Here is a 22,933-nt window from a genome sequence, read left to right on the forward strand (position 1 = left end):
TCCCGAAACAAGACTGCATCATCCGCGAACAACCGAATTTGCACACCAGTGGTAATTACATTAACAATATCATTTATATACAGTATGAAAAGCAATGGACCCAGCACACTTCCCTGCGGAACTCCCGAAGTGACATCAAGATAGCCGGACTTTATCCCATCTATTGTGACCAGTTGTTTGCGGTTTGTCAAGTAATTTCCAACCCATGTGACGAGAATTTCGGGGAGGCCAATATTTCGCATCTTAAGAATTAATTTGTCATGTGGTACCTTGTCGAATGCTTTACTGAAGTCTAGAAAAATTGCATCTATTTGACCGGTGTTGTCTAAGGTGTGTGCAAACGAGTGAACTACTGTAACTAACTGTGTGACGGTAGAGTACCCTTTCCTGAACCCGTGTTGGAAACCTGTTAGAATATTATGGTCGTTTAAGTATTCAAGAATGCGAGTGGCGATAATGTGTTCCATTAGTTTGCAACAAGAAGATATTAGAGATATTGGACGGTAATTCCGAAAACATAGGCGGTCACCCTTTTTAAAGATAGGTACAACCAGAGCTATCTTCCAGTCTTCGGGGAGCACGCCATACATTAGAGAAGTACGAAATAAAACAACAAGAAATTTAGCCAGTGACTCAGCATAGCGACGAAGAAATATGTTTGCAATGCTGTCGGGGCCACATGATTTTTTGCTATTAAGGTTCAAAAGCATAGATAACACGCCAGAGTAAGAAATAAAGCTAACATAAGAAGGGCGATACACTGTGGTATGCGCCAGCATACATGCCAAGAATCAGAGAATACACTTTGAAAGTACTGGTTAAAATGCTGAGCAATTGCCTGCGGGTCTGAAACAACAGAACCATCCACTACAATTTCTTTCACCGGCTTCTTTTTTTCAGAAATGTAATTCCAAAATTTACTTGGGTCGTTTTTAATAAAATTAGGCAGCAGTGTTTTAAAATAATAGTCTTTGGAGCAACGAACCTCACGTGCCAAACTATTCTTTATCTCTTCTACATCGGGCGATTGTACATGTCTTTTTTTTAAGCGTTTAATTCTTCGCTTAAGGTGGATTATCTTGCGGGTTAGCCAAGGCGTGTGTTTATAGACTCTTTTTCGCTTATTTGGCACAAAATTTTGTACGCAATGTTGGCGCATTTCTTTAAATTTTTTCCAAAGGGCGCATACGTCGTCTCCATCAAAATCATCAAGACAGGATTCCAAATGCTCAATTATACATTCATCGTTAGCTTGTGAATAATCTTTGAAAGAGCGTGACGAACATTTATCAGTACTGACAGACCGTCCCAATGGCAGAGAGGTACAAACAAGATGATGATCTGACAAGCCCTGTTCCACTATTACTGTACTCTCTGTAAAGTCGCGGTGAACGAATACAAGATCTAATACAGAACTGGATGTACCTTTGACACGAGTGGGTTCTTTAACTAATTGAATCAAGTCGTGAGTAAGCATTATATCGAACAAAATATGTATTTGTTTGTTGGGTTCATAGTCTGTCTGGAGACGCTCCCAGTTGACTCCTGGGAAGTTGAAGTCACCAATCAGTATTATTTTGCTATTTTGGAACTGAAGCATGTGATCACGCAATTTGGCAACATAATCAATTCCGGCATCCGGCGGTCTATAAAGAGCATAAAGAATGAAACTGTATCCCCAACAAGACAATTTAAGACATGTGCACTCAAGCCCGAAAAGATTATCAATAAAGACGGCTTCTATCGATTTCTTGATCAGAACGGCAACCCCGCCCCCCCTAGATTCCCTATCTTTCCGGTATACAGGGTGTCCCAGCTATCATGCACCAAGATTTAAAAAAAGAGAAATTGCGTAACTCGAAGAAAACCTAGTGCATAATGTTTGCAGTACTGTGAAGAAGCGGAGAGTAATTTGTTCGTTAATGAGACTTAATTAATTAATTGTAATTAATTATCTAACTCGAGAAATACTGTCCTAATCACTAAAGTGTCAATGAGGCACTTGTAGGTAACCACGAGGGGCATCTAACTGCGGCATTTTCAGCGACGAACTAATTGCGTACTCATTTATTCTGACTGATAAAGGAAACCCGCGAAATATGAAAAATACCACGTGACGACGCTTACGCGCGCATTGTAAAGTAGCGTCCCCAAACAAAGCTGATTGAAAGCAACAGCTTCGCGTGTTACCCGCCTGAAGAGACAGCGCATGCATGGAAGGAGCAGCAGCAGCAAGATTCGCGGGACGCGTGTGCAGATAAGGAACAAACTCGGTCGTGATTTCTTCTTTCTTTCTTTTGTCTATTTCATTCTGGCTAACTCAGAGGCAGCCTGTTTGAGGGCGTTGCTTTACGGTGCGCGCGGAGGCGCCGTCACGTGGTATTTTTCATATTTCGCGGGTTTCCTTTATCAGTCAGAATAAGTGTGTACGCAATTAGTTCATCGCTGAAAATGCCGCAGTTAGATGCCCCTCGGGGTTACCTACAAGTGCCTCATTGACACTTTAGTGATTAGGACAGTATTTCTCGAGTTAGATAATTAATTACAATTAGTTAATTAAGTCTCATTAAAGAAAAAAATACTGTCCGCTTCTTCACAGTACTGCAAACAATATGCACCTGGTTTCCTTCGAGTTACGCCTTTACTCTTTTTTAAAATCTTGGTGCATGATAGCTGGGACACCCTGTATATTGTAACCAGGAGGGAAAACGTGGTCGTCACTTACATCACTGCGCAACCAGGTTTCAGTGACCACCGAAATATGAGGGTCATGCTGCAGTAACAAAATTTCTAACTGTTCTGTTTTGTTATTGACACTTCGTGCATTTAAATTGATGATTCGCAGCTGTCGTTCCTTGCAAATGTTTATGTTATTTGGTGCGCAGTGTTTGTTAAAGGGTACGGAGCGGTTCGTTTGGTGTATACTCTTGCTTAACGTGATGTGCTTTGCGCCGATGACTGGAGTCATGTCATTGGGCGGCTCCTGTTCATGGCGTCGTTTTTTTGTAGTGGTACTCGTTCATTTTTATCGCTGTCCCAGATATAGGCTTTGTCGTTTATGTACAATTTGGTAAATGCTAATGCAACTTTCTCTTTTTTATCGCGGTTCGGTTTGGCGCTTTCCCAGTTTCTTACGTACATCTCGAACTTTTTTGGAAAAATCCTCACCAATTGAGAAATCGGTATTTTTCAGTGTATGACCGTTCTTTAGTATACAGTCAAACCTCGTTATATCGAACAGTGTGCGAACCGTGAAATAGTTCGATATAACTGAAATTCGATATATAAAATTTGATCAAAAACACGTCAAAATGCAGCGCGATTCAATCACTAAAAAGGCAACGACAAGAATGACTACTCACATGAAGCGTTAAATTGAACTATTTATTCCCAGGGGAAAAAAACTGCAGCAGCGTTGACTGTTTCTTCGAGTTGACTGCATGTCGTACCACAGCCTGCTCCACGGTTTCCAAAGAGTCCACGAACGCGAGACCACTACCTTCCATTCCGCCGAAGTAGCGGTGTAAAAGTTCCACAGCGGCCACAGCTTCGCCCGCAGTTGGGAGCGGAGCGGGGTCCTCGGTGGTCGATGGGCCAGGTTCGCCATCTACCGTCATGAAGTCAGCTCGCAGGTGACCTCCGCGGCGATTTCCACGTCGGTTAGTTCAGCCGTGGTCCCCGTTTCGTCATCGCCGACGAAATCATTGATGGTCATGCTCTCTGGCACAACACCCACAAAACGTGAGAACTCGCTCCACGTCTCTTCGAGCGCAGGTTCTTCGAAATCCTCAGACGTTTCATCTTCCTCGGACGATTCCTCGGCACCGACGACGAACCGAGCGTGCCTAAAGCAGTTGGCGATCGTATCCTGCTTTACGTCATCCCAAGCACCTTTGAGCATTTGAATGGCAGTTAAGAGGTCGACCTTGAGGTCTTGGCCCATTCGCAGCTTGAGGAGCAACTTTTCGATCAGTCTTGGGTTGTAGATCGCCTTGAACGCCAGAATTATACCCTGGTCAGTTGGCTGTAGTTTTGACGTAGTGTTCGGCGGCAAGAACTTGAGCTCTATGTTCCTGAGCGGCACGTCCGTGTGGTGTGCCAAGTAATTGTCGACGAGGAGGCACGCCTTGCGCCCCTGTTCCTAAAGCTGCGTGTCCCAATCCTTGAGCCATTCTTCGAAGACGTCGCGCGTCATCCACGACTTCCTGTTCCACGCGTACGTGACAGGAATGTCACAGCGGTTGCGCATGCAGTGCGGCGTCTTAAACTTGCCGATGACAAGGGGCCGCAGTTTCGTGCTGTCGTCCATGTTGGCGCCCAAGAGGACTGTTATGCGGGCTTTGTTCTGTTTGCCGGCATGACACTTCTCCCCTCGGGTGTCGAGCGTTTGCCGTGGGAGCATCTGCCCGAACAAACCTGTCTCGTCTGCGTTGAATATTTCCTTTAGGTCGTATTTTGCAAGAACGCCCGGCCATTCTTCGTCCAGCCACTTCTTAATGCTATCGTCGTTGGCGTCCTCGCTTTCGCCATAAACCGTCTTGCCAACGATCTGGTAGCGAGCTCTAAACCGTTGCAGCCATCCACTGCTTGCGGCGAAGCCTTCGGCTTGGTGGATGAATGCGAAATCCTTCGCTTTCTGTTGGAGCATAGGCCCCGACAACGCAATGTTTCTGGCTCTGGCGTCCAGGAACCTCCTGTGGAGCGATCTTTCGACGTCTTGGAAGGCTGGTTTCCGAAGATGGCGTGCACCGCAGTGCTGGCTTTGTCCCGCTTTCGCATTGATTTCACCTTTCGTCTTGAGCAGCGTGCTCAACGTACTCCGCGGCATATTGTACGCTGCGGCAACGCTGGACTTCTGCTCTCCTTTTTCGACGCGGCGGATGATTTCCAGCTTGGTCGCAAACGTCAGTGACGTTCGTTTCTTAACGTTTGCCGCCATCACCACGCCGTACGCGGCTGACACAGCGCCTTGCAAACACAGTCACGTAACTGCGCGAACAGTGTCCGCTAGTTTAAACCACGCACGACGCTGAAGAGTTCGTTAAGGCGTTGAGGCTTGAGCTTATCGACTGAAACAAGACAGGACGATGACTGAAGCTAATGAACAACGACTAAACCAACTGGTGAACCGGCTGAGCCTGAATCAGCCAACCGCGTATGCCGCCTAGCCTGAATGGAGCTACCGGCGCCTCAGGCTTGCGTTTGAGTCGTAAATGCCTGCTACGCCACCGCGATTCTCCCCTGCGTTGCGGGAAAGCCTGCCGCCTGTCTCCGGAGCGCGCGCTTTCGGCCGGCGCTGAGTTCGATATATCCATTTCTTAACCGACCGAGTTCGATACAGAAAATAAAGATGCATGTAATTCTTTTAAAAAACTGACAATGGTTCGATATAAGCAATAATTCGATATAACCGTGTTCGATATAACGAGGTTCGACTGTACTGCTCTTGTCTCTCGTGTCAAGCAGTTTGAAGATTACAGGTCGTGTCTTGTTTGGAACTGGCCTTCCTAAACGATGAATCCGTTCAATTGCAACCGGTGTCAGTTCCAGAGTGCCCTCAATGATTTCATTGTTCACTACATGCTCTAGCATTTCGTTTGTCTCCCTTTCAACCTCAGGTATGCCGTAAACAATCAAATTTGATCTCCTGCTGTGGTTTTCTAATTCATCAATTTTATTCTCTAGAACCTGGATTTGAGCACTCATAGAGGCCACTTGTTCCTGATAAGCCTCGACCTTTCGTTCCAGTCGCGTGAGGGTATCCATTTTGCTTTCTATGTTGGCCAATCGGGTCTCTTTTATTTCCTTAATATCGCAAGCTATTGCTTCTAGCTGCTTGCAGATTTGCGCGAATTCCGGGCCAGGGTTTGTTTCAATATCTCCACCGAGTAGTAATAACAATTTCTTTAGTACAGACGTGGTGGTACGCATCATGACACACAATTGTGGGCACGGCAGCACAAGCAAAAAAGGGTCGCTAGAACGGATACACTTCTCGTTTGGTAATCTCACCTGCGTAAAGAAGATCAGCGGATTGTAAGCCCAACGCATACTGCCAGTGCCGCCGTGCCGCCGTGCCCACTGAGCTTGAGGAACGGAGGCTGCTTATATGTAGTCCAGTTGCACGATGGCGCCGCCTGCAGGCTGACATCCTCGGTTGTAAGCAATGACGTAGACGATCCGTGAGATAGTCCATCCAACGACGTTGGTCGCGGCAGGCAAGACACGTGCTGTCTTGAACGGTGGTCATGCGCAGATAGTCCTCCGACAAACGGTCCGGGGTGACTGGCATTTGCATGCCCGAACAAGCCGAGTAGCTGCGTAAAGAAGATCAGCGGATTGTAAGCCCAACGCATACTCCCAGTGCCGCCGTGCCCACTGAGCTTGAGGAACGGAGGCTGCTTATATGTAGTCCAGTTGCACGATGGCGCCGCCTGCAGGCTGACATCCTCGGTTGTAAGCAATGACGTAGACGATCCGTGAGATAGTCCATCCAACGACGTTGGTCGCGGCAGGCAAGACACGTGCTGTCTTGAACGGTGGTCATGCGCAGATAGTCCTCCGACAAACGGTCCGGGGTGACTGGCATTTGCATGCCCGAACAAGCCGAGTAGCTGCGTAAAGAAGATCAGCGGATTGTAAGCCCAACGCATACTGCCAGTGCCGTAGTTTTCATAGATGCTTAGGTTAGTTCCTAGAAAGATACCACAATGGATCAGCCATCTCATCCGCCCAGAAATGCGTGAAAACGCTCGTTTAGATATGTGATGCGGATTTCCAAGCCATCATTCCGCTCACGAGATAACGGAACCACTCCAGATGAGGGAGTTTGCTTCATTTGCAAAACTCAATGCACTACGCTCAAAAAAAGGGAATTGAGCCTCTCTCTAAAGAAGAGTTTCCTCGATATATAAGACTACTGTTATATAAAAGGTGATCTCGTTGGTTTGGGCAGCGCAAGCGTGCAGACTTGGTATGGCTCAGTACGTGCGTTCGAAATTCTGAAGTTTATCAAGTGTCTGTACAAGTTATTTTCAGCTGGGGCAATTGTTGCTTCACTGTGGCGTTTATTTCCTGCCATGTGTACTTATGATGTAGTAAAAGCGCAAAAAAACTACTAAGAGAACGATTCAGACGTACCAACTTTGTTGCAAGTAAAATGTTATTCACAATCATTTATATATTACTGTAAATATATTGATTTGATTGATTGTAGGGTTTAACGCGCCGACGCTGTACAGGCGATGAGGCGCGGCGTAGTAAAGGGCTCTGGATTAATTTTGACCACCTGGGGATCTTTAACGTGCGCCGAAATCTCGAACACACAGGCGTTTTCACTTTTCGCCTCCAACAGAAGAGCGGCCGCCGCGGCCGGGAATCGAAACCGCGTCCGTGGGCTCAGAAGCGCAACACCTTAGCCACTGAGCCACCGCGGCGGGTACTTCTGCAAGTATATATGCTGAAGTTAAATCCTATTTACAAATGTGCATTCATGCTAGGCAAAAAAAGAAAAGCAATAATCTATAAAGAACACAACCCAGTGTTGCCTGCAGGTTGAGCTGTTTAAATGTTCTTCCTTTCTCGAACGAAGCAAATGCATGATTGGCTTCTATTAAAAACGTAAAGGCTTCAACTATTTCTCGCGTCAACTGCTCCTGCTTATGCTACCCATTATCGGTACCTTAAAAATTTGATTACAACCACTTGTGTGCTGCCAAATGTAAACTGCTGGACATTGACAGTGATGATCTGTGCTACCTTAAAATGAGCGTTTATGCATCTACTACTCCGACTTGCGTTCACCCGCAAGACAAAAACACCTGGTACACCATGTCAATGGGTTTAAAACAAACTTCACCTTGTGCTTAATTTTGTAGTGTTTGCCTGTAGGCGGTTCTGACTTGTTTTGCACTGTGCGGCAGCTAGCACGGTTCAAAAAAAGACAACTTCACTATCATGACGCATTGCAGCGTGTGGTATCCGATGCGAAAGATGCATCTACGGCACTACAGCCGGTCCCTCCAGTTTATTTTTCGCCCTTGTATAGTCAGTTCGAATTGACTGATCACATCTGTGGTTAAAAAGCAACAGGCTACGTCACCTAGCTCGGATGAAGTAGTTCAATAAATTATCAGGCACTGCCGGAGGTGTTTTAGTTACAATAACTCTATTGGCATCATCTGTAATATGTATTCTAATTCTGCAAGCTAAGCTATGGATGCGATACTTTTGATTTCTGTGCCGTCATTGTCTTGAGCATGCCTTCGTATTAGCCTGCTTGTAAATGTTAACGCTGTTGAGAACATGCAGCCTGGCTTCAGAATAAGAATTCTTTCTTTTCCACCTAACTGATTGCTGTGACTTCCCAGAAGAAAGAATTCTGTAATGCACACTGCTGTATTTCTGCACAGTACAGTGTCCCGAGTCAAACCATGTCAAATTGGCAGCATGTTTCGTAAGCATTCACACCATCTCAGATACCTAGCTTCAATGTAGGCATAGGTCAAGGGCTATTATTCCACACATACAGGTAAAAGTGGCTGTTTAGTGGCTGGATTAGCCCAGGCAGGTAACAATACAGTGATGAATTGCTAATAGAAATGTATACGCTGAGACATAATGTAAGAAGATGCACAGACCTTGAGGCTAAAGTAGTGCGTCTATGCCGACAATTCTTATCCTTGTTTTCTTCGCTTTGAATGTCAATTTCAGGAACAGTCGTAATGTGAAAAATAGACTGTTCGGAACCCACTCTATGTGCAGAGGTTCATACCAGATCTGAAAGATTTTTGGCGGTGACGCTGTGTGGGCAAAGCCTGGGCTGCATTGCTAAAACTTCATGTGCAAAGAGGAAACTAATACTGTGAAGGTGTGGCAATGTGGGTGTAAGCAGAGACAGTCGGGGGGCAGGCAAAAATATGGGCGATGACACTGCAGGATGCGTCCATAAATTTTACGTTTGTAGTTGTCAAGGTTTTGACAGACTGTTAGGCTATGACGAGCTGAAACCAATGAAAAAAAATTTGTCCACAAAAATCGAAAAGGGAAAATGTATGGGAGCTATAGACGGTATTCGTTGAAAAGTTTAGCGGTCAATTTCTTCGCTTGGCAACACTGGAAACGGCCACAGACATGGCCGATGCGCCACGGACACGGCGCAGCCCGGGCCACTGCGGCCGCACGTCGAAGAAAAAAAAGACACCGGCGTGCGTCACCTGCTCCGTTCCAATCCGATTCTAAACTGTGGCGCCAACAGAGATGTTATTAATCGCACTCACAGCGAACTCGACGCAATTCTTTGTGTTCGGCGAAGAGTTCGTAACGTGAACCACAGTCATGTGTTTCACAGTCGCGCTTAGCTGGACAAGTGCCGCCATCCCGCGGAGCCCGACGTAACGAGTGACGGCGCACTCACACGGTTGCATGGAGGAGAAGAGGGGTGCCTGATCTGCGGGCCGTGCGCACAACGTCGCCTAGCAACAGACGCTTGGCCACAGATATAGCGGCGCACACTTGGTTGCCTGCATGCATACCACGCAATTGAATACCGAGGATAGTCACAAGCTGCCCACCGCATGTAAAACCCAATAGGTAGCTGCCATTTGCTTATGGTGTTGCCTAATGTAACTGGCGCAATGTGTACTCGCAAGCATCGCATTATTCTGCGTGCACTCACTGCAGGTTATCCTGTGTCTTCAGCCGGGGCTTTTGTTCTGTGAAGGTGGTTAGAACGTAAGTTGCAAGCGGACTAGGTTACTCACGAAAATGTTCATGTGCCCCTATTAACAGGTGAATATTTGCTGAAATATCTGGCCACAAACATGTTTCCAATACAAGCATGGCTCAGCACCTGCATCTTTTTCTTACAACTCTGTTTCGCTGGCAGTGGTTTGTGCATTTATGAAACATTTTTGATAATATTTTATGTTTTCTTGTTGTGTGGGGCCCTCAGAAACATTTGTGGCTGGCAGTGTTTTCTTTTTTCCTCTCTAATAGGAAGGGATGATGCAGGCTGGGTTGCTGGCAGCTCAGGACACATGATGAATGCCGTCAGTTTATACTGCCTGCTGCAGTTAAGGCTGTGCGCATTCTTTAACATTGCTCAACAGGCTTTTTTAACTTGCAGCAATAGGCAAGATGCCATTCCTCAATTGGCAGCAGTGCTGTGGAGGTCATTTGATGCAGTGACGGCACTTCCCTGCGAGATCATCTCTGCCTACAGAACTTTTAACCCTCCAACACTCAGTGCAAGTATGAAACTGTCAACGCGAGTGGTTGAATAGACTACTATTTGAGCGAGGAGGCAGTCCATCGCTTTCAGGACCCGTCATCTCTCCTCTAACCCCATCAGGATTTTTCACCTAAGCCATTGATCACAGTAGCAGTTGTTTTATTATGACACAGCTTGTTTTTGCATCACTTCAGCCATCGCACGATGCGTTCAAAGGCAGCGCAGTCAGTCAAGTTTTAAACTACACAGTCCTTGTGTCGTAGCTCAGTTTAGGAGAAATGTCACAGAAGAACAGTTATGAAGGCAGTTGGTGCACACATATTTGAAGAAGGAAACAGCTCAAAAGGCTAGACGATGGAATTTGCCTGCGTCCCGTGTCCAGTCTTCTTTGCTGTTTTCTCATTTGAATACGGACATTGCAGAAGACAAAGTGCTGCTAAATGCGTGCACAATGCCCAAAGTTTCAGTGGCGAGCTAAAACGCTCGACACTTAAACTGAAATGCAACTATAGAGCATTTGATGAAGTCACTTTGTTTGCCATCACATTTGGGCTGCATTATTTGCTATGCTTATAGCGATTTCACCTGTTTTTTTTCTTTTGTCTTCTACTTTAGGTGTTGGCCACAATGCGGTCGATTTGTTCTTAGCTATTGCTGGAGGCAACCTTCTCGGTGTTCCCTGTGTTGTTCCTGTAGTCAAAAACTTCGTTACTGGGACTAAGGGCAGCTGCTGCTCAGGGAAAGTTTTCAGCTTGTGACATTTGTCACAACAGGAAAGCTCATAATAACGGAAGAAAAAAAGGGGGGGGGGTTCAATAGCTGTTCATTAGTGAGCATGAGTTAGGGCGTGCGAGTACTCAAAGTATCAATACTAACCAAATATTGATTCACTGAATAATTTGATTAGCGAATGGAACACCCAGTATTTCGTGTTCAGAGAGTATAATTTATCAAGAATGGGACACACACTTTGTACTTACTAGTATTTTACATTAAAATGACACTAAAGGCTGAAAACGTCTTGTTTAAACTGAAATATCACAGCTTTCTTTGCTCTTTCAGCTGTTAATTAATGACAAACGGTGCTCTATTTGTTTAGACATAAATAATTAAAGATAACCGTTCTCTCTTCTGGTTCGCGTTCATTTTTTGGAGATGTAAAACAGCGTATCACAAACGGAGAACACCAAGCGCCACCCACACCATGATTATGCCGCAAGTTGCTGCCACCAGGGAGAAAATGCAAATTAATGAACAGCAAGTCAACAACGTGCTTTATCACCCCACCATATTTGCTAATAATATCCAATTTTTGCTGCTGTTTGCCGCGTATATGTACGCTAGTTCTAAGGGCACTATTGTATTGACATCTGGGTTAATAAATCTTTAGGCTACACTTATTCACGAAAGCAAGGCACTAGAACACAAAATGAAAATATACACTGTCGAGGCTATGGGATTTGATTTTTGGCTACCACAACTTTCCTGGTGTAGACAAGGAACAAAAACATTGTATACGATATTTTGTTGTACATTAAGGGTTCTCAGGTGTTGCAGATTAGTGCATGAACCTGCATATCGGTTCCCAACCTCCCTCCAACCCCCCTCCACACACACACCTACACACACTTTTTTTATTCAGGAAAGAAACTTGTACAAAAGCAATTCCTTGTCTTAATCGTGCTCATCGGCAGAGGGTGGATTTAAGTTTTGCAACAAGGAGAGGGCAGCTACTTCGAGATGGTTCAAGCACCGAGGTAAGCTCGTGGCAATACCCGCACTTTGTTTGGCGCAGGATTCCTGTGCCTCTCATCATACAGACAGACAGACAGACAGACAGACCCCCAACAGCCAGCCTCAAGAAGTGGGCGCATCGTCCTGAAAGTGCGGGACTACACAACAAATTGAGCAATACAGGAAGCATCGGGTGGTTGTCATTTGAGGCACACGAGGCCGCTGCCAGGCTGATGCTTGAATGCTGCGTGAGATCCTTGCTTGAGGGTCGTTGAGCGCCAGAAGCATATAAATGCATCCAGCTTCGAAGCCTCATGACTGGGTGGAAAAGCTATACACAATGACTTGCTGTGCGATACAAGGTCCCACTGGCCCAATTTGCAGAACTGTTTCAGCTAAACTGGTGATTCGAAATGCACGTACAGCAAAGGCAGGCTGGGATGAACAGCTGGAGAAACATGACCTGTTCTGAATCGTCAGTGGTAGTGTACTGTCAAGCAGAGACAGCCATTCCCAAGGAAATGACCCTGGACAATGCGAAAGAAAGTATTCTACTATGTGAGGCAAGGAGCAAAGTTCCTGAGACGATAAGCGCTCAGACCACTGCCACTGCACAGGTTTAAACCCCAGAACGAGCTCATCTCTGCTCAGTCTGGCTCTATGTCTCTTCACCTTGAAGCAAAAGAGAATACGGCAATTCGACACCGGTTTGGTGTTTCTGACAAAAGCGGGCTGCGCTGGAGAAGTTGAGACAGGGATATTGTGGACGTTTGACCTTGTGGAACAGCTCATTCTGTAGATGTAACACGGGGCATCCTCATTTGGAAACCAACATTTGACAGTCTTGGCAGAGCTTTGCATGCAGTCGCTGCCTGTTACATTGGTGGTCACCCACGGCAAAGTGATGAAACTTGTGTGAGAACACAGTTTGGCTAATACATAAAATGGTGTTCAGGGTGCGCTTTTCTAGACAAATGTTTTTTTTACTCTTTTCTTTCTTAGAGTAATGGAACCACCTCTATAATAACGGCATAACTTATGTATTGGTTTATACAGTAAACCCAGCCCTCCTCAGTGACATGCTCCATAACCTAGGTGTGGCTTTTATATGCAAAACACTAATTTGATTTGGATTAAAACAAAATGAAAGTACCACACCGCAGGTTCCAAAGCGCCCACCACTGCACCTTGCTCGCAGATACGCTGGATTGGGCATCAGCATCTCGACAAGGAGGTCGTTGAATTGGTGTTCACCCTCAGGTCCTTGTCAACCGATTAGCCTGGCAAGTTATTATGGCTGTCACCTTGCTTTTTACTTGGTCACTGAGATCACTACAATTGTGTTTGTAATGATTCTTGTGAGGCAGACATCGCTCCAATGCCCAAGAAACGATTGCGGCTACACTGTATTATACGGGAGCATGTGCGTTGACCGTGCACACGTACACCTGAGAGTGCCCCGTAGGACTGGCATACACCACAAGACACTCGCCACTGGCGCACTTTTGAACCTCCGTGGCCACACAATCTCATGACCCCTGTAGCGCGATTGAAGTGAACAGTAGGCCCTCAGGACCTGTATGCAAGAAAAATGTGGGGAACAGAAATGGGGTAACAAGACCACCATAAATAAAAATTATCACCGCCAGGGTCATTTGTGGCCACAAAAATTGGCAAGTGTCAGAGAAAACTTGCAAATCAGGAAAAAACAGGGAGTTCTCCTTAATACCAGGCATGTCCTTAAAGAAGTGGCTCAGGTGAGGTGAGAATTACTCTGTGTTTGTGAGCCTTAAAATACCTGGCAAATAGTGTTCACTCTGACTCAATTCGAGTCTCATTTTTACTATCTGAAACATCTGTTTCAACTTTCATGAATTACGATTATGTCATAATTATGGTGAGTTGACCTTGCTGCTACACGCTGCTACAGATTCACTACGCTGAATGTGCTGTTTTGTTGTCTCTTCTGCATTGCCTACAGGCCGTGCAAGAAAGTCCCACGTGTGAGAGGAAATTGAGAATGAGATGTTTTGTTCAAATTCTAATGACGTTAACATAAATAAACGGAGTGAATTTATGCATATGATCTGACAAAAAGTAGTTTGAGCATGTTTGAAATTTCAAATCTTAGGGTGTTTCTTTTTTTTTGGACCTACAAAAAATGAAACAAGTACTTTGAAATTTCGCTTTTTTCTCTCCAACCGGAAAGAAGTAGTCGTGCCCTGGACTTTGATGGCCCAGTTTTCTTTCCCATTGGTATTGTGCATATGACATCTTCATTACTTATCATGAGTATGCAGTGCCCCATCCGTGTAAGCTGAGTTCACAATCTGTTGAAAGAAAAAAGCCTTCAGGCATCACATTCAGAAAAAAAAGATAGTCGGTCTTGTTAAATAACTAAAAAAATGAAGTGAAAAATACTCAGTGAAGCAGAGCACGAGGTCTCTTATGTAGGCTCTCTCAAGCACAGAATGCTATATGTGTTTCAATGCATCCGTTTTTCAATGCATTTTACTAAGAGGGTCAGGAAACTTTGGGCAGCCATTTGTTAAATGCCACGAAAAGCTGAATATTTAAAAATGAATTAGAAAAATAAATGTGTCAGAGTTTATTTCAAGGCCCTTGCATCGACAAGTGAAGACCTTACTACTGCACCAACATGGCAGCAGTAGTGAAGGTTGTTAGCTCAGTATGAAAAATACGTAATGCAACCTCATGAAGCGCACTTTAACTCAGTGTACTGTTATTAATTCTAATCTAACAAGACCGAAAAGCATAGTAGCTGTTGGCCAGGTATCATCTTTGACTACAAGTAACCATCGAGATTGAGTGTATGGTGATTAAATGCGTGCTTGGTAATGTTAAGTAGGTCTGATGTCGACTGCACTCAGTACGCTGCACCTTTGGTGGGGGGTGTCTTTGTATTTTCATATCACTGCTCTAAAGGATGCCTGAGAGTAATCGTTAAACATGCCTTTTTTTTGTTCCGAGAGCTTCAAATATTTTAGGAAAAACTTCCTTTTCTTCGAGCAAGTCAAAAATTTAAAATATTTGCATCTGTGATTGGGCATGTATAATTGCACGTAGCAGGTCATTGGCTGGTGCAAAGTTTCTGATTGTAAACCTTGCAAGTGCGAAGCTTTTAGTATTTCTGAACGCAAACAATGAATTTAATTTGGAAAAATACCCACATTTCTGGATTACTGCTAAATTCAAGCGCCTAGTTCTAACTTGTGTTCTTTTGCGACCCCTGTACAGTCACACCAGCCATGCAGTGTGTGAAGTTCACTGTCCCTAATGCAGTGCTTGGCTTTCCATCGTGACACATGCACCTACTTTATGCCAGGTGAGTTACGCTTGGGCTTGCACTGTGAGCTTGTGTCAGTACTTCCAGTTAAAATTGCCAGGTTAGCACAATTCATCAAGTAACTAGCCTTGTCATAGTGATGGGTATTAAACTTCAGCAACAGTTATACAGTAAAAGCTCGTTAGTTCGAACTGGGTTAATTCAAACTCACACCCCGGTCGCAGTATATTTCAATGGTGGGAAACTCCCGATAATTCGAACGTGTCGGTATCCAGAGCGGTAATTCGAACTGTGATCCCCTGGTTTCCGTCGCTCCTGGCAGAAGTCGGCCCAGAGTGATTACAATGTGTTGCAAATCCAAATCAAACCCAATTTACTAGAGATGCAAAACAGCGAAACAGAAAAACAACAGGGTGGCGCACGCTACGCTCCTGCGACATATCTACAGAGGGTGCCACGCCACCGGCACCAGTGCTCCGGCTCTTGCTATTATTATTTACGAAGCATTATTTACAAAATCACCTGTCACAAACGTGTAGTAGCGCCAAATTCGTGATAACGAACCCAGAGGTGGCTTCGTTGTGTTCCACCCGTGCAGTGTAGCGCGATTTCATTCCATTCTAGCACCCGCCTGCTAATTCAAACTCCGCTTAATTCGAACAATTGTATGGTCCCCTTCGAGTTCGAATTAACGAGCTTTTACTGTTCCAGCAGTAAGTTTTGAACAAGAAATTTTGCAGTCGGTGTTCAGTGTCACGTGATGTTGGCGTTTTGTGCCTAACATAGCTTGCAGTCAGTACTGAGAAATGCAATTTCATTGAGCACTTTCTGGTGTTTACGTTGCTCAGTGACTTGCTGCTTACTGTTTACAGTGACTTACAGTTTACAGTGACTTGCTGCTTACTTATTAGGCCTTTACACTGTTGCACTCTCAAAGCTAGTTTGACTGCCACGCATGTTTTTTTTATTGCACTTGCACCTGCTAAGGTTTCAGCACTTTTCGTACATTCACATTGGCCATGAAATGCCTTTAGTTGAGCTCTTTTCTGCATGTGGGCACATTTGCAGCGCAGCAGTTCAAAATATAATTCCACTATTGTTAGTAGTACTGGGACAGGGACCCACGTGCAGAGGTTTGCAAGCAGGGATGATTCAACCACGCCATGAGGGCACGTGTGCTAGGTTTTAGAAGTCAGGCTAATTTATCATGCTTTGCGTTGCCCCCCATGCCGAGTTTCTGTCATGGAACTTACATGAACGTTCATCGAAATGTCAATGGTGTGTGCGTGCGTGTTTTCGAAAGGGAATTACGATAGTCATACTTTCAGAATAGTTATACTATGATTACACATATACTAAAGCACTTTCAGGTGATGAATGCTGCCTCCACGTAAAGTCTAGTATCATCAATACAGACAGGATAGTTTTTTTTTTGTTTGTTTCATCTATTAGAAAAGTTTTACAAGAGCTTTCTATAAGTGGGTTTCTAAAGCATAAGTGAGAAATTTCAGTTTTCTTACCGGAACTTGCCACATATCTGCTTCGATTGGCAACTGTTCGAATATAGTCATTATGTGCTTCCTATTTACTTCGAATCCAAATATCACTGTTCGTACAAGCCTGGTGCCTATTCTGGCCATCTTTTCAGCCTTCCTTCGCATGCTTCGCACTCTTTTTTGGAAGTGTGGGGAAATGTACAGTTGTGCCCAAAGGTGCCCTTCATTGAAATACTAGCATGGAGTCAATACTGTGATCTGCCTTTCGCTCCGCTTGATCTTCACGGCAGCTGTCTAATCTTTAGCGTTCCCTTAATGAGGCAGACGCCAGTCCATGTTCCAGCTGAAATTTTCATTGTTCAATGTTGCGCTGGGTGGCAACTGATATGTGAGCACATTAAATGCACATTTTGCTTGGTAGCACAGTGTCATGCATTGCATTACATTGAAGTACACAGTATGTAGTATCAGATAAGTTTACACACTTTGTCAATACTTGCCGGTACCACACTCGTGATATATAAGGCAGCCATTTTAGGTGACTTGTTCTGAGCTAAATAAAGACTTTGCCCCTTTGTTTGCTGCTTTTTCCTCCTGCATAGTAAATGGCTTCACACTGCAGCCGTTCTCTGTGTCGCCAAGGCATAGAGAGGCTTAAAGAGGCCATGAAGACTAAATACAACTTTGTTTAATTTGGAATAACCAGGCTTCAATACCTCACTCAGCTCCTTTCCAGCCACGAAAGAAGTTTTTTTTTTACCAAACAAATGCAAGACGTATTGAAGAATGTTCAGATTTCGTGCTACAGTGACGTGTTATGGGCAAGAGTGACATCATATGAGCCAGCACTAAAACAATTTTCATAGTGTTAACTTCACATTAGCATTGAAGTAATTTGATGGAACGGAACTAGAGGCCCCACTACAATTGTCCAGTCACGTCTCTTAGCGATGGTTTAGGTCAGCGGCCACCAATCACACAAAGAAGATTGTGTGACGTCATAGAATGTGTGACGTCATAGAAAGGTTGCTGGAAAATGGCTTGGGAGTCGCCACTGCTTCACATGTTTCCTTTAACCCTTTGAGTGTCAATTTTTTTGCCAAATGCGACACCCAGGGTTGATTTTTTTATTGCTGATTTAAATTCTTCGGGCAAGTCTATTTCGAGACGAAATTGTAATTTTTTTAGGGTGACCATAAAGTTACAAAAAAACGGTGGTTGATTCTTCTGTCATAGGACGATTATCGGTAAAACACGAAATTGAAATCTGCAGCAAAATCTGCAGTAAAAGGAGCATGATTTGCGAGTCGGCGGCTGTCTTGTGGGTGCGCTTGCTGAGCGATGTCTTGCTGGTGGGTCGCTTCGGCAAAGGTGCGACCAATTCGGTCCTGCTCAGTGGTGCGTGCAGAGGACGGTTGCATTGCGACGAGCTCAGCTTGTGGAACGTGAGAGGCAGAGTTCGCAGCTTGAACCGTGAACCCGTCAACGCGTTCTGATTCCTGCTGGCGTTTCTCTTTGCACCAAATCAGTCACGTTCATGGCACTCGCCCGTCGGCGTCGTTGTCTTTTTGCGGCCTTAGCTTACGCTGCCCGATCGAGGCGCCAACTATCGGCGTTCGTTAGTGTCATGATGCACTACGTCGTTTCACCTCTCCTAGACGGCAGCACCATCCACGTCAATGAAACTTTTTCTGCCGTTTTTGTACCGGTATCATTTCCGTGATGGATATGACGTCAAGTGAAATCCCGGTATGAGACACTTTCGTGTTAAAAATTGTTTGCTTTGTTACACACACGTGGTTTATTCATGAGGAACACAAAAAAGTCTAAAGAAGCTTTGTGGGCACAAGAAGAGGTAGAAGTGCAAGAAATGCATCAGTTTTGCGGGCGCAAGAAGTGGGAAGCGCCCGGAGTATGAAACTGAAACTAGCTGCTGCATGCCAGCGCATGACCGGATGCGCAAGTGATAGCTGGCGCATCGCTATAGTAAAGCATAAAGAAAGAAAACAAGGGGCATCAGCACAAGAGAGAAATTTCACGCGTTTCCGCAGTGTGGCAGCACATGCCAAGCGAGAGAAATGATCGAGAAAGGCGGGCTGTTTAAAGATACAAGCAATGACGTACATACATCATTGATCGTTTTTAAGGTGTTTGCAGGGGATGTACATGTACGTCATTGACCCTGAAAGGGTTAATATCTCTTCATTATTTTTTCAAAGTTTTTCAGAGTTCGCGATGAAGTTGGTATCATTGTTATCGGGACAAAGCAGTCTTTCTAACGAAGCAACTTGTATTTTATTTTCATGGCCCCTTTGATGACCAGTTGCAATCCCTCCAGGTAATGAATAGAGGTGCTTGCTAGACTCGCTAGTGACTGCTGTGTCTTGTTGAAAACCTAGTAGACAGGCAGGAAGTTTTTATTCCACAGTCATGCTGCTATTGATACCAGACCTTTTGTGATTTATTAATTTTATGTCTAAATTATGTGCCTTATTTTACCCTATCCCGCATTGCATCTGTTTGCAAGTGTTCTACTGCATTTTTTGTGTTAAATGAGACTTATTTATCTACACCGTCATTGCTGACGGTTCACTTAGTATTATCTGTCAAACTAAAAACGCAGCGGAGAGCGCTCTTGCGTTTTCTTTTCTTTTTATGTGCTTTGGCAAAGGCGTGGTTGATTGTTGTGTTCTCTTTAACGTCCAGTTTGCTTTTTGTACCTATTTGTGTAATGTGCTTTATGTGCCCACTTCCTGTATGAGCCTGACCAAGGCTTACAGTATTGATAAATAAATAAAAATAAAAAATAGGGTTTCACTTTGGCTAATGCAAGGTTTATGCGTGTTGGGCTTTCTTGCACAACTACAGTGTCGTGTGAAAGAGCCAACCCAAGAGCGCATGCTGTGCTGGGAACCTTGGACAGGGGGCATGTCGCACAGCAGGGCCAACTTTTATTCTTTTATTATTTGTAAATTTCAATACGTGAATAACTTGAATATTTCAAATGGTAAACTTGCGCTAAGAATCGATTTGAATAGCAAACACTATACACAAAGTATTCAAACTTTCAAATGTCTGCATATCTGCACCTCTAGTGCAGTGATTCTCAAATGGGGGTCCGCAGACTCCAGGTGGTCCAGGAGGGGATTTCAGGGGTACGCGAAGCTCTCCCCACCCTTTTCTTTATTTATTTCTCCTTTCGACTAAACCTTGCTTGGAAATGCAAATAGGTTGCTTTGTTACTTACATGACTTCTGTGTCTAATGCCTCCATGTAGCCCATGTTTTAGCATTGGCTTTTTGCATGATATGTAATGTAAGCTATGCGGAAAAGCCAGACACACAAACGGCTAGGGGAGTTTTAGCTGCAAAAGCAAATTGTTGGGCAATGTGACACGCATCACCATAAAGGTCAGACATAAAAGCTGGTAATTGAATAACTATGTTGCCGGCTTTGATCACAAGTGCAAGTAGTTAGCCATTAGGACGCTGATCAACATAGTCCACCATGGGGTCCCCCATATCTTTTGCAAGCCCGAAAAGGGTCCCTGGCACACTCATGGTTAAGAAAGGCTTTAAAAAAATTAAAACTGCATTAGAAAAATGAATCTTTTCAGACGACATCGTCGCCTGCCTCGAGACGCCTGTGGCTGTGCAGTCGGCTGTTCGCAGGGGGACTGCGGTGTATCTGCGCTTCGCGGCGCCGATACCCCCTGCGGAAGTCGCGCTGTACAAGCGGCGACGACCGGTGAGGCCTTGCAAACCAAGGCCGCTGCAGTGTGGCAAATGTGGGCAGCTCGATCACGCCACCGCGAGCTGCAATCGCGAGAGGAGGTGCTGGCGATGTGGGGGCCCCCATATGAGGGCAGCCTGCAGGGCTGAGAAGCCCTCCTGCTCAAATTGCGGGGGTCCTCACGCGGTGCTGGACCATTCGTGCCCGCTCTGGCAGGAGGAGCGCCGCGTATGTGCAGCGCTAGCGCGGGCGCAGGCGCCTGCCTCTCGCGTCGCAGTTCGCGCAGCACTGCGAGCGGCGGCACACCCCGGGCTGGCCCCTGCCACGGCGGTTACGACGCAGCAGCACCCGGACAGCAGCGACGGCAACAGCCGACGTGGAGTGGTGGCCCAGCAGCAGAACAAAGTCCAGGCAGCCTCCCGGCAGCATCCAGGCAACATCTGCGCGGCCGAAACGAGGACGATGGAGTCGACGGCAGCAGCAGGAGGGCCTGACGCTCGTGCTTCGCACCCTGGGGGAGTTGCTGCCTGCGGACTCTCACCTGCGTCCCCTGTGCGCCCAGGCTGCGCAGAGACATCAGCACCCCGAGCACCGCCATGGCTAGGAGCGGCCGCACGCAGCCTCAAGTGCCCACTGTGCTGCAGTGGAACGTGAACGCGCTTCGCCCCCGTCACGCAGAACTGAGCGCATATCTGCTGCAGCACGGGCCCGACGTGGTAGGACTGCAGGAGAGCTACGTGCGTGCGGGAGAAGGCTCGGAGCTGAGGCTGCCTGGATATACGGGCTACCACAGTCCCACGGCCTGCGACAACGCGCAGTGCTCGTTGGTGGCGTGCAGCGAGCCAGCCCATCCTCCAGGACCCTCGCGCGCGTCCGTGTTCGTGCGCGACTGCGTGCAGCACGCGGTGCTGGACACCAGTGGGGTGACAACAACTGTGCAAGAGTGCGTGGCAGTGACATTACGGCTAGGCACGGGTGGTGACATGACTGTGTGCAGTGTCTATGTGCGTCCATGCCAGAGCTGGGACTCGGGCCTCCTGGATCAGCTGGTGTCTCTATGCGCAGACCGCCATCTCCTCTGTGGTGATTTCAACGCCCACCACACTGCTTGGGGAGATGGCAGGATCGACACGCGGGCAGAGCAGCTGTGGGACACCATGCTGCGCCTCAACCTCACTGCGCTGAACACCGGTGAGTGCACCTTTAGGCGTGGCAGTCACACTGCCACTGCCATCGACCTCAGCCTGGTGTCAGCCGGGGTTGAGGCCACCTGGAGGCGGGAGCCCAGCACATGGGGCTCCGACCATTACCCGCTGCACATTGCACCACCCGGGAAGCCGGCCAGACGGCCCGCACTGCACCACATCACCCACTGGGACCAGTTCCGGCGCTGCCTTGCTGAGGAGGAGCTGGGGGAGGGAGCAGAGATGTTCTGGGGCTTGGTTCGCTGCGCCAGGCGAGCCACGCGGAGCTGCACCGTCGCCGAGGGGACCACCACCATGCCAGACCTGAAGCTGCTGCAGCTGCGGGCGGTACGGAACCGGGCGGAGCGGAGGGCGCAGCGCTCGGGGGACAGGGCAGACTGGACGGAGTACCGTCGCGTAGATGCTGCCTGCCGACGACATGCCCACCGCCTCAACCGGCAACGGTGGGCCGAGCTGTGTGTCAGCTCGGAGGCAGACCCGCGCTGCCGTCGACTCTGGGGCATCTTCCGCTCCATCTTGAAGCCCCGGATAAACCGCAACCCTCTGGCCGCCCTGGCCATCCGCAAGCAGGCAAGCTTTGGGGAGCTGGCCGAACTCTTTGCGGATCACTTCCTGCCACAGCACCGGACGGAAACAAGGCCCGCGGCTGCGCTGGAGGAGCCCGAGGGACGTCACCCGCTCAACGACGCCCCCCTCACGGAGGGCGAACTCCGCAGTACCCTCCGAAGCTGCAAGCGCAAGTCGGCGCCAGGGGCAGACGGCCTCACCTACCAGATGATCCGCAACCTGGAAGAGGTGGGGTTCGGCAAGCTCCTGGTGGCCTACAACCGCATCTGGGAGACGGGGCAGCTGCTGCCCGAGTGGCTGCTCGCCATCCTGAGGCCCATCCTCAAGCCGGGGAAGGGCCTTTGGGTGGTCACGGCATATCGTCCCGTGGCCCTCACCTCCTGCGGGTGCAAGCTGCTGGAGCGGGTGGCGCTGCGCAGGATGGAGGCCATCGTGGTGGAGGAAGAGGCGATCCCGGAGCAGCTCACGGGGTTTCGGAAGCACCGAGCGGCGACCGACTCCATCACTGACGTGGTGGCGGCCCTGGAACACGCCCGTGCCACCAGGCAGGTGGCTGCCCTGGTGCTGCTCGATGTGAAGGGCGCTTTCGACAACCTGCAGCGCCCCGCCATCTCCTTGGCCATGGAGGAGGCCGGCATTGTGGGGAAGCTGCGGGGCTTCG

The 22,933-nt window shown here is 47.1% G+C and overlaps 1 pseudogene; it reads right to left on the reverse strand.

The window, feature by feature from the left end:
* Positions 1-3,317: 3,317 nt before the first annotated feature.
* Positions 3,318-3,943, reverse strand: LOC144169205 (uncharacterized; annotated as a pseudogene).
* Positions 3,944-22,933: the final 18,990 nt, after the last annotated feature.

The sequence above is a fragment of the Haemaphysalis longicornis genome, unplaced genomic scaffold (assembly GCF_048455015.1).
Source record: "Haemaphysalis longicornis isolate Haplotype H1 unplaced genomic scaffold, Haemaphysalis longicornis Haplotype H1 scaffold_1, whole genome shotgun sequence".
Lineage (NCBI taxonomy): Eukaryota > Metazoa > Arthropoda > Arachnida > Ixodida > Ixodidae > Haemaphysalis > Haemaphysalis longicornis.